The 12,501-nt window shown below is 32.1% G+C and overlaps 1 long non-coding RNA gene across 1 annotated transcript in view; it reads right to left on the reverse strand.

The window, feature by feature from the left end:
- Nucleotides 1–9,182, reverse strand: part of LOC143073081 (uncharacterized) — a 250,732-nt gene extending 241,550 nt beyond the window's left edge. The window contains exon 1 of the long non-coding RNA XR_012977387.1: nt 8,843–9,182. This is a non-coding gene — a long non-coding RNA (uncharacterized LOC143073081). The remainder of the gene's footprint in view (nt 1–8,842) is intronic.
- Nucleotides 9,183–12,501: the final 3,319 nt, after the last annotated feature.

The raw sequence follows: 12,501 nt of genomic DNA on the forward strand, positions 1-12,501 counted from the left end.
ATGAGATTTTCTCCGGTACAATATGGGAAACATGTCATAAACGAACATACTATCGACCACGTACTCGTTTTATTGTTCTATATTGAGTGTAACGACTTTACTAACTGAATAGACGTTTAATTTTATTAGAAGTAATGTTTTATTCACAATTCAAACAAATTAATTTATATTCTTTTAATGCATATATAATTATAGATATTTCAAAGAGGCTGTTGATACCAAAGGGACAGTCGATGAAAAGCAGACCATGTTATGTCCAAAAAGAATAACGACGAAAAGTCTAAAACAGGCTACATTACATTGCCCAGAAAAAGACAGTGACAATACGAATTCTACAAAATGATGAGGTTAATGTCAGATGTCCCGGAATGGTAAGGAGACTCCGCTCCACAAGAGGCATCTATCAAGTTGCTCATGAAAAGATAAGTTCCTGCATGAGCCAAAAGAGGACTAGAATTCGCGTTTAAAAAATATTTTCTACTTTCTACTGTAGTAAAAGGCGTTCTTAACTAAATTTCTCCCTTTTCCATTGTTTAATAGAGGACCCAATTGTGAATTATCTTTTTAATGTATATGTTACTGTGCTTTAGTAAACAAAATATAGAATTTCGTCTATCACGTGTTATAACACTTTTTGAACTATTTATAATTGCATCCATATTAAGGCAAATAGAACTATTTTAACAATGTTTCCAGATATATCGCCACAAAGACTGGAATCTTTGCAATTCAAGTGGAAATATACAGATTGATTGGATTGTGTTTCGATAAAAGCGTGTCTGATACCATTAGTCCAGAGTTGTTGGACAAATGATCCATACCAAAACTGTTATATCTGCTTTCAGATGGAATAAATTAAAATATTAATCAAGAAGGTCAAAAAGGCAAAGCGTATATATAACATCAATACACTTTAAAATTAGTATGAAAACGAAAATAAAAAAGATGTTTTACCCAATAATTGTGAATAGCATATAAAGATAGATACTTTTATTCCACTCATTTTGAAATATAAATATAGACTTAATGTTCGGTGGATAAATGGGAGAGATCCGTTTGCGCCACAACTTTTTATCTTCAATGCTACGTTTGCGCCACCTGTTTTGAAATTACATGGTATCATTTGCGCCATAAATAAAACATACGATTGCGCCAATTAGAAGATATATGACTTCCCTCCTCCTTTATTCGGACTTGGAACAAGCAAAACAAAACGGAAAATGTTGCATGGGTACTTTCCAATGTAATGTATGTAGTTGCTTGTAACTTCACTTTATTGTAAAAAAACACCACACAAACATTAAAGGATGAAATGCATAAAACAGTTCATAATACTTCCCATGGAATGCTTCTGCTCCATTGCTGGTACGTCTTGCGGTAGATAGAGTTTCAGTCCATACGGATGGTGAGAACAAAGCACTGTGTCATCAACATATTTGGCTAAAACTTTATCAGTAAAAGCTTCTATTTTCTTCTCTTTTGGCAGATCTTGTATTAAATATTCAGCAAAGCAACACGTTTTCGTCTCTCTCTGTACATGGACTGTCTAATGCATTTCAAGTCATTTCTCTCCAGATGCTCATCTTCATGGTGAAATATCTTCAAACATATGATACTTTTTAAGCCAAAAATAAAAATAAATATTAATCAATAATATTTATGATAGATATATGTACAGGTAAATTGGCGCAAATGAGTTCCGAATATTGGCGCAACTGATACATTTGGAAAACATAATTTGGCGCAAATTATACCCCTGAAAAACAGTAATTGGCGCCAAAGGGCTTCTGCCTTTTTTTTTTTTTAAGTTTATACGTATCGTTGCAACATCGAAGTAGGAATAAATTTATCCGGCAGAAGCCCTTTTTAAAAAATTAGAAAAACACCTTGTTCACGTGTAGAAATGTTCTTCATTTGTCGATGTATTTTAAAAAACAAAATGAGAAAACAAACTTATTCCAGATTATTAAATGAAATTGCTGTCAAAGAACCACTGTGATAAACGTGCGATACTGTAATGGCAGTATATTGATTTATATTAGATCTGACAATAATTAAGTTTCATGCATTTCAAGAGCATGTCATGTGAAATTAAAGTCAAATGGGGTAAAATAATGGTAGAAAATTGTTTTATAAGTTAGCTTTAAAAGTACAGATAAATGAACTATGATGATATGTTGACGTTATCTTTACAAATGTATAATTGATGAAAGATCTATTTTTACTAGTAGTCTACATTTGTTTTCTTTGTATTTTACGACAGATATATATGTCATTACTATTTCAAATAATGTTTCAAACATTACGTGGCATCAGTGTTCATAAAAAATTAGTTTGAGAACCTACTTTGTTTTTAACTTTGGTGAATGATCTGCTTTTACTTTTGGCCTAATTATACTAAAACATAGACGTCCTGGAGTGCGTGAGTCAAAACGAGTTTACAAGTAGTTTGTAGTAATATTTTACCGTTATGAAGATCATAAAATGGAAGAAATCAATTTAATTTCATATGACTTTAATATAAGATGACTAATTTGATTAAAAAAGAAGAAAATATGGTATTTAATGTATTTACCATATGAACTGGAAAGTTTTTCTGTTAAATAAGGAAAGATTTAAAGTGTTCTTAGAAAACGAATTGTTAAAAGATTTATTGAAACCTTTTATTGCTTGCAATGAGATACATGCATTTATGGCTACTTTGTCTTAAGTTCAAATTAAGTGGCAGTCATTTTATGTCAAAACTATACCTTCTAAAAAATTCAACATAATTACCTTTAATTGCATATTAGAGCGTACTGGTTCCCGGAAGATTGATAGTAGAAAACAAACTTTGATCTGAACAACATGGCAAATATTCCCCCTATTATATTGTTTTTGCCACTGAAAAACACTAGTAAAATACATCTGTTGCGAGAAGGAATATAATTTGTGAGCAGAAGTACCATTTGAAATAAATAGTGTTACTGAATCTTAAAGGAATATACATTTGTGTTCCTATGTGCAGTCAATAAAATTTGAATATAGGATATTTAAAATCTTTTTAAAATGGAAAAATATAATAGAAACATTTATTAAATGATATGAGCAAATAATCCCTAATACAGATAAATCAGCATGTGCAATACTGAAAAGGTTCCACTGTCGATATAAATCAAGATTTAATATTGCCCTTGCAACAGGGCCAATACGGAAAAAAAATAAGGCCAATACAGAAAAAGCGGGAAAAAACGTATTGGCCCTAGGGCTAATACAGGACGTCCACTTCCGGTTTCAATTTTCTTACGCCATTACTTATCTTTGGAAGTATCGTTATGCATAAGACCATTCGTATAAATTTTTTAAATTAAAATAATAAAATAAACAGGTTAAATGATGTGCAATACGGAAGCGTATTAGCGCAAAGATTTGCGTTGTAACGCAAAGGTTTGCGTTATATCGCAAAGGTTTGCGTTGTAACGCAAATGTTAACGCAAACATAGGAAGAAAAATAAAAAAAAAATGTGTGGCGCTAATACGCTTCCGTACTAATACGCTTCCGTAGTGCAATGATTTGTAACGTCTTAAAGTTTTGAAACGGAAAAAAACCGGGCCAATACAGAAAAAAGTGGGAAAAAAAGCCGTATTGGACGCTCACTTCCGGTTTTTATTTTTTTTATAATCATTTTATAAAAGTGTTATGAACTGACTGTTTCTGTATTGGCACTGGTATAGATTCGCGGTCATCTGTATTGGCCCTCGACCCGGCCCTCGACCGTACGGGTCTCGGGGCCAATGCAGCAAACCTTGAATCTATACCAGTGCCAATACAGAAACAGCTAGTTGATAACACTATATTATAATGGAGTTTAGAAATGGTAAACTGATTTTTTTATAACTGTTTCCATGTGTTTCCTGTGTTGACCTATAATGCACTAAGTGCTATGTAGACCAAACAGAATTCGGTTATATTGAGAGAGAAAAAAACAAAATAGTCCCATCATCCGTAACTTTGGCAAATGTAAATGCTATTCTAGAATTTGGAGAAGCATTGTCATATTTCATTCGAAAAAATGCAACTGAAATAGTTAAAGTATTGAACAATCTAGTAATATTGCCAGTAATATGAAAATAATTATGTCCACTGTAATTTCAAAGTTAAAAAAAACACGAAAACAGACTTGACTGTGAATGAGAAAGTTTGCTTAATTTATTGAATTCAGGAATGCTGGCATCTTTATGTACATTAAATTAACGTGTACTAACATTCATTTTTTGCATTAAATCTACTTCTCTGTCTTTCATTTCAACCAAAGGTCCAAACATGGGTAGTTATACAAACATGGGTAGTTATACAAACATGGGTTAGTTATACAAACATGGGTAGTTATACAAACATGGGTAGTTATACAAACATGGTATAGTTATACAAACATGGGTAGTTATACAAACATGGTATAGTTATACAAACATGGGTAGTTATACAAACATGGGTAGTTATGAGTAGTTATACAAACATGAGTAGTTATACAAACATGGGTAGTTATACAAACATTGGTAGTTATACAAACATGGGTAGTTATATAAATATGGGTAGTTATATAAATATGGGTAGTTATACAAACATGGGTAGTTATACAAACATGAGCGAATATTTAATTAAGACAACCAAAGGTCCAAACATGGGTAGTTATATAAACATGGGTAGTTATACAAACATGGATAGTCATACAAACATGGGTAGTTATACAAACATGGGTAGTTATACAAACATGAGCGAATATTTAATTAAGACAACCAAAGGTCCAAACATGGGTAGTTTACAAACATGGGTAGTTATACAAACATGGGTAGTTATATAAATATGGGTAGTTATACAAACATGGGTAGTTATACAAACATAGGTAGTTATACAAACATGGGTAGTTATACAAACATGAGCGAATATTTAATTAAGACAACCAAAGGTTCAAACATGGGTAGTTATACAAACACGGGTAGTTATACAAACATGGGTAGTTTTACAAACATGGGTAGTTATACAAACATGGGTAGTTATACAAACATGAGCAAATATTTCAACCAAAGGTCCAAACATGGGTAGTAATACAAACATGAGCGAATATTTCAACCAAAGGTCCAAACATGGGTAGTTATACAAACATGAGCGAATATTTAATTAAGAAAATCTAAATAAGACAATCTTTAACATTTAAGCTTTTTATAGTCTGCATCTTGCTTCATTCCTTAACACTTTGGAATTGAAAAAAAACAGACACATATCAAAGGCAGGTAAAAGAAGTATCATGTATATAAGGAAGTTATTATCGTTGGCATTAAATATGCCTGTTGATAGTCATAAATATAAGACAACGCAATACAAAAATGTCCACAAGCAATAGATTGATGACTCACAGGAAAATAGGGACAGAACTTTGATAAAAAAAAACATGTAATATTTAAATTTATTGTCAAGAGTATGTTACAATTCTATGTTCTGTTTTCATTGGGAAATGAAATTCATCGATAATGTCAAAAGGAATCATGACTTTTTAAAAAATATAATCCTTCAATTTATACATGCTAATTCCAAATGATTCTCATTAAACTGGATAAAAAGTCTAAGTGAGTCATGGCGTGCATTAGGTGCTTTATAAAAAAGGATTCCGGCAGGTGAATAGGTTGAGAGAATAGGTGAGTCATGGTACTCGGCATCGATTACGTAATAACGTTAATAATTCACAACTTAATCATGATTCAAAACAATGATGAAATCTAATTTTTATCAGAGTTTACGCAACGTTGAAGATTTTCCGTTTTTTTCCAAATCGTATTGATATTTTAACGCCCGTACCATCCGTTACCCACAAATCTCTAGTGATTTCAGGAAATGCCTCTCCGCTTGATCGTTAAATTGTTTTGTGTTATGCATTCTAGCATTCCTAATGATTTGACTGCTTTTTACAATTCACTTCATTTTGATTTTAATCGGACTTTATATACAGTGCAAGTTGTAAATTCCCATTAACGGAATGTCAAAATTTACTGCAATAACAAACACACAGCTTCAACGTTAAAACCTGTATTGACAGTTTGATTGCAAAAATAGGAAATAAAAGCATGTCTTTAAATTCTTCTCCAGTAAATTTGTTAAATCCAATTAAAGATGTCGTTAAATGTAAATCTACGTTTTATGTAAAAATAAAAAACTTCACAGAAGATGGAAAACAGAATGAGAAATATTATCCAATAAAGAAATAATTTGAATTGGAAAGTAATGGTTTTTTATAAACATTCTAATTTTATCAGGGAAAGAAGTACTTTAACTTGAACATGACTCTCTTGAGATTCGTTCTTATCCTAGCATTAACAAATATATCGGTGCTCTTAGAGATACATGCTTTGTGTTTGTTTGTTATTATTTTTATTTATTTTTAGAGATATAATATAATTCTGAATTTCGCATAGTTTGTTTGTTGCTTTCCTTATCCATGTTCGTATAAAATGTACAAAAGACATCAAGCTGTAAATATATAAACAATCCCAGCAACGTTGTACTCTATATGTATGAAATGCTGTTATAGCAACATGCATTTTAAATCTGATTTTGGTTCTGTTACATATTGATAATAGACGTTAATTTTCTCATAATTTTCAAGTCTGTGTCTTTTATCTTTTTCTCATTGTTGAAGGTACAGTTGCCAATAATGGCTTTTATCCACTCAGTCATTTGAACTTTGCATGCAGTTGGATAGTTGTCTCATTGGCAATCATACCACGTCTCCTTATCTTTATATCTAGAATAATTATATCTTAAAGTATAAATCCTTTAAATGTGCACACGGATTGGTCTGCGTAAATTATTTTCTCTGGGAAATATGGAACAAGGTCAGACTTTACTGATGTGGAACTTATCAAATTAGAAATGGATTATGGGGTAGTATTCCGTTGTCAAACAGAAGTCAACATAATATTTCATCACTCTGACAGATCGTCAATAATACAGACCAAACAAGGAAAAGTAATTTCAGATAGACATTGCAGTAGATGACTACCCTATCAAAAACCATGATACATGGGCCTACAAATTAATCACTTCTATCTCCTTCCATTTTAAGTCCGCTTTTGTTATGGATATTAGAATTATTCTCGCGAGATTTAGTAATCTTGACTTTTTTATGTTTCGAAAATTGTATTTTCATGAAGTAATGCATTTAGAGTAGTTAAAATGGTTTTGTCCGACCAGACAATCTTCCAAAGCACTTCCTTAGAAAGATTTAATTGAAGTTTCAGGATTCAATTTTGTCACTGTAGAAGAAAGCTATGCCTTTAATCATCAGAATTTATTTCATTTTGTCTTTTGTTGGAGGAAATATCTAGTTTGGAAGGAAATGACAGCTAATAATTTGTAGATTTTAATATAGATTACATTAACAACTAACAAATAAAATTGTGACGTTGAAATAAAGTGAGATATTGGGAATAGGACAATGAGATAGCATTGTACGATAAAAAATAACAAACCATGACATCATTGAGTTTAGAGATCTATTGTATTACGGAAATGATTAAAATACTTTATTGATTTTTTTCTAAAATATTGTACCACTTCTTTTTTAGTTAAGTGTTGCTATCATAGTTTGGCGAGGGGTCGTCTTGTGGTGTTTTGAATTTTGATTCGGTTTCTTATTATCAGCACTTTTTATTCCTATTACTTTGCAATAAATTAGAATGTAGCTTTTTGTGTTGTACCTACTTATCAATTTATGGTAGTATTTTAATGTCATAATTTAATGATACTAAATTTCTATCACTCATTTGGGGTACACTATATGTACTTTCATTGTTAAGTATCACAATGATAATAGATGTATAACATCTATGTTATGATACAGTATAATACGTATGTCGTTAATTAAATATTATTTTATCTTTTCCAGTAAAATTTGAGATAACACAACTGAAAAAGAGAACTAAGTAGGGTTAGCAACATATGGTTTATGTGCCTATATTGCACAACATAAAAACATTTGCCTACTTTTTGAAGCGATTCCTTAAGATGGTTTGGTGGGTGGGTTCGTGTTGTTGTGTTGCAATTTTACTGACGTATATTCATGTAACTCTCCATTTTAATTGTTTTCATATGTCGTTTAAATAAAATACATGGTACGATGTGCAAGAAGGGTATATTCAGACCAAACGAGTCAAATTAAAAATAAATACTAGTTTAACCAAATATTATTTTATTTAGATACGTATAAAAAGAAAATGTGTTGAAACATATATATTTGAAGGTAGAAAATATTTTCAGAAAAACTTTTCATCTGCTGAAAATAAAAGCCCTCAACTCAATGTAACTTTCATACTGACTAATTTTGACGTCCTAAACTCTGTGTAATCATGCCATGCATACAAGCCATGCGTTGGCTCAGTTTGTCCTCAACTTTGTGTTATCGTGTCATACTAGTCGAGTGTTGACTAAGTTTCTCCTCACTCTGTGTAACAGTGTCATAAAAGCCATGCGTTAGCTCACTTTGTTGACTCTATATAACATTGTGTTACATTTGATACGATTTATACATAATAGCAACATTCTGCGTTTGACAAGACATTCGTACCTGTTAGTGGGAAGTTGTAAGCCCATGAAAGAAACATATTAAAGGAGAGAAAACTCGCAAATAAATTATTTATATATTAATTAGTTTCAGAGTGCACTCTATATTGCGAATGCAAAAACTGTTACAAAATAGATCGAAATATGTTATCAAAACGAGCAAAAAAGAGAATGTAAAAATGAAATAAAATATGCATGTCAAAGAATAAAATAAGGCCAAACAAAGTGTGTTTACTGTCCGTTTTCTACAGCCCGTAACAGAGTAGTGATCGAATTCGCGTTTCTTTACCGTCAGAATAAGTTACGTTATCGACAAACTTATTTCAGAAGTGACATAATTTAATTTTCTTCATCGACAAAATATTTCATGTCCAACGTGTAAGTTTTCATTGTTTAAGTCGAAGTTTTTTTAACACTGGCCGTAATGCATTTTTTATAATCAACCTCTGCCATTGGCATTTTCATTTTAACGGTAAAGGATCAAATACGGGATCTCCGAAATTTCTATCATTTGTTACGAGGAAATCATTATTCAATCGAACATATGTCTTTGTTCATGACACATATTATGAAATATAAAGGAGTTGATGTTTTAAGGAACTGTAGAGGTCTCCACAGGTTTTCAACAAGGGTAAAATTCAAAACCTTGAATATGAAAGCCTCGAAATCCATGATACTTTTTCTTAGTCCGAGATAACTCTGACGTCCAACGGCTTTTTGCCAGACAAGTTGGGGCCGTGGGACGTCAGAGCTCGTCCCATATCAAAAAGTGGATATTTGCCCACCCAAAATAGATGCGCTGCTTCGTCGCTTCTGGTGCCGATTGAGGGCCTTGGAATTATATAAATCGGGCATCAATCTGTTAATTTTTCATTTATCTCTTCATTTACGTAAGTTTTACCTACCTGCCAACCTTTATTTTTCCATATTTTAACAGTTTTCACAGAGACCCATCGATTTCTGCATTTTGGCTTTCATTTTCAAAGATTGTCACGTGACCACGAGAAAACAGTGCAAATGACCATAATGTAACACCTCGTTCATTTACGATGGAAGTTATCTAAACGTCCGAGAGCTTCCGATTGTTATCGTGGTTGGAACTAAATGCTTAATACCGATCTCCTGTAAAGGAGGTGAAAAGTCGTGGTTGGCTTCTAAATGTTAAACATCGATCTCCTATAAAGGAGGTGAAAAAATATAAATATTTGCATATTTGAGTCTCGAGGCCACGAACTCTCTCGTAACTTGACGTCCATTTGAAAGTGAGAGTCAAAATGCAGAAATCGATGGGTCTCTGTGAAAACTGTTAAAATATGGAAAAATAAAAATTGACAGGTAGGCGAAACTTATATAAATGAAGAGATAAATAAAAAATTAACAGATTGATGCCCGATTTATATAATTCCAAGGCCCTCAATCGGCACCAGAAGCGACGAAGCAGCGCATCTATTTTGGGTGGGCAAATATCCACTTTTTGATATGGGACGAGCTCTGACGTCCCACGGTCCCAGCTTGTCTGGCAAAACAGCCGTTGGACGTCAGAGTAATCTCGGACTAACTTTTTCTGTGCGTTAGTTATATCTACAAAATCCAATCATGTACACGACATAAAATACATGTATATTCATACATGTATATTTATATATTGGGAATTAATTTTTTGTTTCCAAACAGAATTATAAGGTTATGTATAAGTGCCTCAGTTCACTGCACAATTGTAAATTGTCTTCCTAAAGACCAGCAAAAATAAATGGCACAAGTTCACGTAGTCATAAAAAAAGTCGTATAATTTACGTTATCGAACAAAAAATCAGAAATACAGATATTATATGTAAATGGTTAGAAAATCCGTTTCCTACATGTTTTAAAAGTCAAAGAAAAATGTTTTCCCTGATACAAACGTTTTAAGAACCAGCTTTGTGTAACCTATAGACAAATTCGACTGGATATAAGGAAGTTAATATGTTTACTCTGATTTGAAATTATCTTTTAGAACATTTTTTAGTAATTGAGAACCTATGTTGTTTATGGGTAATAGATGAAATGTTGCATGATCCCTTAAAATGACAGCAAGCGCAGTTTTCCGGACGATTTTCATTTGTACACTGCTAAAAACTATCAGGTCCTGGCCATGGTATATTTTGGAGAAATTTTTTTACTGATTTTTACTAAAAAAAATATTCTCTGTGTGTGCCATTGCAAGAAATAGTTTTGCTCGTTATTTTGTCATATTAAAAAAATTCTCAACAGATTTTTCCCGTTTAAACTGTACTAGAAAAAAGTTTGGCATGTGAAACGGACGAAGACATATTCTAACAGAAGTACAAATACCAGTCCTCCCTTTTGTGTATACATATGAGAAAACATTTCAAAGTTATTGATTGAATTCAAATCCATCACACATACGGTACACATTGTAGTCCGAAAAAATAAAGGACTTATGATTCCTATCAAACACCTTTTTAATTGTTTACCAGTATATTTCTTTTACTTTTGGGTAAAATTGTAAAGGAAATAATACTATCAAGACGTCCTTCCATAGTTCTGACTTTGAAGAAATGACTACTTTTCGCCCAATTGAAATGGTCATGGACATATTTTGTTTCATATTATTAGAATTATTTTCAATATTATCGGTATTAAACTTGATTATCGACACATGAAAGTTTGTCAGCATTGTCAATCTTTTTAACGTTAAAGTACCAATAGTTCGGTCACTACTCAATTAAGTTTGTCGATAACGTAGCTAATTTTGACGGTAAAGAAACATCAATTCGATCACTTCTCTGTTACGGGCTGTATCTGTCCGGCCCTATCATTTTGGAACAATTTGTTAATATGCTTTGTTGTTATGCCAAATAAGCACTTTACATTCAATTCGTAAGGCAAATCGTACGTTCTCTTTGTAAACCAAAGTACTTACGACGAACACAAAAACATGAATAATAACCATTTTATGCATCGATTAACTTTGAAAAATAAGTTTGAAGTCACATCCATAGTGATTTTAATGAGCTAATTGGCATTTTCACTGTGCTGTACTTTAAATATAGCAATCTTCAGGAAACTATGTAATCCTGCTGGTATATATTATTCAGGCTCTTACAATAAAAACTTGTTTGCTCTTATTCCTAGATGCTGCGTGTTTAGTGGAAAAGCGGAAATGTCAGTCTTTAAGTCTTTGGTAAGACACAGTCATATTGTCTAGTCACTAATGTTATTTCATAAATCGATGCTTAAAACGTTCCGACCTGTTATAATAGTACAGTGAAATTGATTCATTTCGATTGACGCAAAAGGTCATCAAATATGTCTGACTTTAGGTTTAAGTACGCCAGACAGGTTTTGTCTGCACAAGACTCGTCAATTGCGCCTAAAAGTTTGAAGGCCAGAAAATTGAAAACAGTTCCACCAAATATTAATTATGCTATCAATGCCCTGAGTATGAAAACTGGTGTTTCGAATGATTTAAGCGTAAAACCAATTAATTTCCTTATTGGAAGAGAAGTAACTCTTTTTAATTTTTCGATAGTAAAGCATTATTCTTTGTAAAAAATAAACGGAGATCTTGAGTTTAACGTACTGTCGTATATACTATTTAAAGCTCTTTTGGGGCTGACGCAATTTTTGGCAAAACGAGAGCTTCTAGTTTAATCCTCACACAAGTAGAATTTCTTTTTTGTCCGATTTATACAACCTGCTTTGTTAAACGGATACGATCACATTGCGGGGGTTACTATACTGATAGAGAGAAGTCCAGGATAAGCCACCATTCTATTAAATTCAATGTTAAGGATACTTGCCCATCATTAGAATTAACGTTCAATGCTGATAAAACATAAATCATAGTTCATCATTTCTTCAGATCTGTTAAGTATGTATTTTATCATACTATATTAGTATCATTT

The sequence above is a fragment of the Mytilus galloprovincialis genome, chromosome 4 (genome assembly GCF_965363235.1).
Source record: "Mytilus galloprovincialis chromosome 4, xbMytGall1.hap1.1, whole genome shotgun sequence".
Lineage (NCBI taxonomy): Eukaryota > Metazoa > Mollusca > Bivalvia > Mytilida > Mytilidae > Mytilus > Mytilus galloprovincialis.